The sequence below is a fragment of the Dendrobates tinctorius genome, unplaced genomic scaffold (assembly GCF_039654945.1).
Source record: "Dendrobates tinctorius isolate UK_male_01 unplaced genomic scaffold, ASM3965494v1 ptg000046l, whole genome shotgun sequence".
Taxonomy (NCBI): domain Eukaryota; kingdom Metazoa; phylum Chordata; class Amphibia; order Anura; family Dendrobatidae; genus Dendrobates; species Dendrobates tinctorius.
In genome coordinates this window covers 9,262,714-9,268,713 of record NW_027361714.1, presented here as the reverse complement: position 1 = coordinate 9,268,713, position 6,000 = coordinate 9,262,714, and positions in this window count along the sequence as shown.

Sequence of the window (6,000 nt, the reverse complement as noted above, 5' to 3'; positions counted from 1 at the left end):
CCAAACGCGACATGGCATCTGATCTCAATTCCAGCCAATTTTGGTTTGAAAAAGTCAAATGGTGCTCCTTCCCTTCTGAGCCCTGCCATGCGCCCAAACAGTGGTTTTACCCCACATATGGGGTATCGGTGTACTCAGGAGAAATTGCACAACAACTTTTTCTGTCGATTTGCTCCCTTTACCCTTGTGAAAGTAAAAAAATTGTTGCTAAAACTTGTTACTAAAAATGTAAATGTTCATTTTTTCCTTCCACATTGCTTCTGCTCCTGTTAAACACCTGAAGGGTTAATAAACTTCTTGAATGTGGTTTTGATCAGCTTTAGGGCTGCAATTTTTAGAATGGTGTCACTTTTGGGCAGTTTCGGCCATATAGACCCCTGAAAGTGAGATAAAATGTGTGGTGGTCCCTAAAAAGATGGTTTTGTAAATTTTGTTGTAAAAATGAGAAATCGTTGGTCAACTTTTAACCCTTATAACTTCCTAACAAAAATAACTTTGCTTCTAAAATTGTGCTGATGTAAAGTAGACATGTGGGAAATGTTATCTATTAAATATTTTGTGTGACATATTTCTCTGTTATAAGGGCATAAAAATTCAAAAAATTTTCACCATATTTCCATTTTTTTATTAAATAAGCGGAAGTCATATCAAATAAATTTTACCACTATCATGAAGTACAGTATGTCACGAAAAAACATTCTCAGAATCACCAAGATCCGCTGAAGCATTCCAGAGTTATTACCTCATAAAGGGACAGTGGTCAGAATTGTAAAAATAGTAGAAAACACCATGTGCACTACTGTAGTGGTGCCAAGTTAGGTTCCCAAACCATATATGATAAAATGGCACTCAACTTAATGCTTGGTGAGGCAGTTTATTGTAGTACCAGAAAACGTTTCGGTCAATACAGACCTTCATCAGTTATGTGCTAGTATGTTTGAAAGTAGCTTGAAGGAGGGCACTTTTTATGTTATTCACTGATAACGCCTATAAACAAATGGTCAGAATGCTGCTGTAACGCAGGATAATCTTAATAGTTGAAAATATCAGTGCAGCCTGGTCCTCCTGGACGTGGGTAACTAGCACGTAACTGATGAAGGTCTATATTGACCGAAACTTTTTCTGGTACTACAATAAACTGCCTCACCAAGCATTAAGTTGAGTGCCAGGTTTTCATTTTATCAGAATTGTAAAAATAGGCCTGGTCATTAACATGCAAAGCACCCTTGGGGGTAAAGGAGTTAATACTGATATACAATGCAGAGTTATGATATAGTACAGGGGTGGGCAACATGAGAGACCGTGACTGTTATGGAGGGCCAAACCAATAGGCTGAAATTAATTCTACTCAGTATAAATATCTATATATTATATTATATTATTGATAATTATATTAATATTAATTGTACCACTTAATATTGAGCAGAATTAAATATATATCTCCCTATATATCGTTTGAACCCGAGTTCAGCCCCTTCTGTATATAGTATGAGCCCCCTACAGCCCCTTATATACTATACTATACTATATATAAGAGGCTCACACAGCCTCCCACATATGCGGCATGAGTTCCACACAGCCCTCCATGTGCAGCATGAGCCCCACACCTTCCTCCCCCATATGCGGCGTGAGCCCCACATCAGCCTCCCTCATATGCGGCACGAGCCCCAGAGCCTCCCCATTTACAACATGATCCCCACACAGCCTCCCTATATACTTTGCATGAGCCCCACACAGTCTCCCTATATACACTGCATGAGGCCCCTATAGCCTCCCCAAGTGCAGCGTGACACCCCCATAGCCTCTCCATGTGCAGCATGATGCCCCCATAACTTCCCCATGTCCCATAGCCTCCCCATGTGCAGCATGACACCACCATAGCCTCCCCATGTGCAGCATGACACCACCATAGCCTCCCCACGTGCAGCATGACACCACCATAGCCTCCCCATGTGCAGCATGACACCACCATAGCCTCCCCATGTGCAGCATGACACCACCATAGCCTCCCCATGTGCAGCATGACACCACCATAGCCTCCCCATGTGCAGCATGACACCACCATAGCCTCCCCATGTGCAGCATGACACCACCATAGCCTCCCCATGTGCAGCATGACACCACCATAGCCTCCCCATGTGCAGCATGACACCACCATAGCCTCCCCATGTGCAGCATGACACCACCATAGCCTCCCCATGTGCAGCATGACACCACCATAGCCTCCCCATGTGCAGCATGACACCACCATAGCCTCCCCATGTGCAGCATGACACCACCATAGCCTCCCCATGTGCAACATGTCACCCCCATAGCCTCCCCATGTGCAGCATGTCACCCCCATAGCCTCCCCATGTGCAGCATGTCACCCCCATATACAGCACCATGTGCAGCATGTCACCTCCATATGCAGCAGCATGTCACCCCGAAATGCAGCACCATGTGCAGCATATCACCAACCACAGTCCACTTACAACAAAACCACCTCAAATCAAGTAATTTAAACAACATCCTCACACATGGACAGGGATATAGAGGCATAGACACTGTATTAATTAAAATAATTTTATTCAAGCATGTTAAAATAATGACTCCTAAACAAGGAATCCTCATACGTAAAAAACAGGAGCTATAGAAAAGCCAGGAATATTATGTCATGAGATATATAGTCGCACACAGAGCAAATGAGAGGTGTACAGAAAATATATTATGTAACCTCAAACAATTAAAGTGCGCTGTGCAACTGTGCTACATAATAAATAGCCAATGCATAAATGCAAACAGTGTTGCTCCTAAATATGTTAAATCAAATGAAAATAGCTAACATGAAAATCTTATTCATAATGTCAAGAATATATACCACAAAGGGCCAGTTAATGAAATGCAGTGTATAATACACCATTCCTTAAAGTTTCTGACCAAAATCTATAATTCATAATGATTATCCTGAATACAACATAAATGGCAAGATAAAATAAAGTGCACCGTGCACAGCTCCTAAAAGCTGCAAGCCAAAATGTGTGACCAAGCAATCCTATATACCGCAAACTAATCCAAATAGTAACTATAAATGTATCATGGCTATTACTCACAGTGGAGAGTTCCTGGTTTACCAAACCACTCGGACGTACCCCGACAGCACTGTTTCGCCTAACCGGCTTCCTCAAACAGGGGCATATGTGAGTGCATTCAAAAAGTGCCTCTTAAATACCGTTACCACAGCTGAGTTAGGTGTCGGTATAATCTGCCGTGCTTCGCACATGCGCAGTCTTCCGGATTTCCCCGCTGATGAAAACGTGACTTCCGGATCAGCGCACCTGGGATGCAGGCGTGGAACGCACCACAGACCCATCTAGGCACCGCCGTAAGTCAGGGGATTATTCCATATCACGCATGCGCTGCCAGAATACCGAGACCAAGCCATGTAGATTCTCCCAAGCAACGAAAATAACTACATCACTAATGGGAATATAAAGTGTAAATATAATAATGATCGTGTATACATTATACCTATGCATTGTCAACAATAACAGAGATATAATAACCAAGTAATACTACTGATAATATTATAGTAATACTTAATAAGTGCCCATAATGAGTGTAAATATCTAAATGTACAGTAAGTGATATTACATTGCATAATAAATTTATGATATTATAAAAATATATACATATAAATAAACCTATTAATGTGCAATATATATTAAAAATTCTATATAATGATCCACATTAGAGAGAATAGAAAAAGGCTCAAAATGATAAGCTTCATTCCTATCATGGATCCCTACTAACATGGATCTCTAGCCTCCCTTTATACATTGCATGAGCCCCACACAGCCTCCGTATATACACTGCATGAGGCCCCTATAGCCTCCCCAAGTGCAGCGTGACACCCCCATAGCCTCTCCATGTGCAGTATGACGCCCCATAACTTCCCCATGTGCAGCATGACACCACCATAGCCTCCCTATGTGCAGCATGGCAGCATGATGCTCCCTTAGCCTCCCCATGTGCAGCATGTCACCCCCATAGCCTCCCCATGTACAGCATGTCACCCCCATAGCCTCCCCATGTGCAGCATGTCACCTCCATATGCAGCAGCATGTCACCCCAAAATGCAGCACCATGTGCAGCATGTCACCCCGATAGCCTACTCAAACTTCCATACATTTAAAAAAAATAACACCACCACATACTCACCTTTGGTCCCATTCCCTGGCGCTCTGCTTCTCTCCTTGCCTCCAATGCCCTGACTCTCCACAGAACACAGCTGACATGATGAAACAATATCATCGCGTCAGCTGTTTCACATGCTGATTGGTGGAGGAAATGGCCGGAGGCCCCTCCTCCACCGATGCAGTCTGCGCCAACTGAGACAACGGAGACAGTGAGGGGGCAGGCATGGTGTGAACCGTGGGCCTCTGGTTTCCAGCCCTACAGCTGTCTCAGTCTGAAGGCCGTGCTGAGATAGACAGAGGGCCGGATTTGACCTGTGGGCCACACTTTACCAAGGTCTGATATCGTAGATGTATGTATATATGAATATAAAGCACCTATAAAAAATTAGTATACATCAGGGGAAAATAAAGTGCATTTGTGCAGACATATATCTATAAATGTAAAAGATCACATGAATCATAATGCACATAGCCATATGGAGCATTAGTATATTAGGGTGTGTGCACACACTGCGGATTCTGCTGCTGATTTTTCCGCTCGGATTTTGCAAAATCTGCAGGTAAATCAGGAGGTCAAAAGACCTGCGGTTTATCTGCGGATTAGCCTGCGGTTTCCCCTGCAGTTTGACACCTCTACAATGGAGCAGGTGTGAAACCGCTGCAGATTCCGCACAAAGAAGTGACATGCTGCCTTTTTGAAAAATCCACACTGTGTGCACTGCGGTTTTTGTTTTCCATACAATATAAAGGTACTGTACAATGGAGCAGAAACTGCTGCGGACCCGCAGGGCCAAAACCGCTGCGGATCCGCAGCAGAATCCGCAGCGTGTGCACACACCCTTAAGGTTAAACAGTGTCTTTCTAGTCTGACAATCAGAGGTTCCTGTAGAGTAATATACCATGCTGAGAGTCCTAGTAAAGAATGACAGACAACAGGAATAAGAATGAGTTAAAAGCTTCTAGTAGCTTCTATTAGCTACATCTGTGCTTGCTGGTTAGAGGACTACAAGTGATATACACTCACTGGCCACTTTATTAGGTACACCATGCTAGTAAGGGGTTGGACCCCCTTTTGCCTTCAGAACTGCCTCAATTCTTCGTGGCAGAGATTCAACAAGGTGCTGGAAGCATTCCTCAGAGATTTTGGACCATATTGACATGATGGCATCACACAGTTGGCGCAGATTTGTCGGCTGCACATCCCTGATGCGAATCTCCCGTTCCACCACATCCCAAAGATGCTCTTTTGGATTGAGATCTGGTGACTGAGGAGGCCATTTGAGTACAGTGAACTCATTGTCATGTTCAAGAAACCAATCTGAGATGATTCGAGCTTTATGACATGGCGCATTATCCTGCTGAAAGTAGCCATGAGATGTTGGGTACATTGTGGTCATAAAGGGATGGACATGGTCAGCAACAATACTCAGGTAGGCTGTGGCGTTGCAACGATGCTCAATTGGTACCAAGGGGCCCAAAGAGTGCCAAGAAAAAATTCCCCACACCATGACACCACCACCACCAGCCTGAACCGTTGATACAAGGCAGGATGGATCCATGCTTTCATGTTGTTTACGCCAAATTCTGACCCTACCATCCGAATGTCGCAGCAGAAATCGAGACTCATCAGACCAGGCAACGTTTTTCCAATCTTCTACTGTCCAATTTCGATGAGCTTGTGCAAATTGTAGCCTCAGTTTCCTGTTCTTAGCTGAGAGGAGTGGTACCCAGTGTGGTCTTCTGCTGCTGTAGCCCATCTGCCTCAAAGTTCGACGCACTGTGCGTTCAGAGATGCTCTTCTGCCTACCTTGGTTGTAACGGG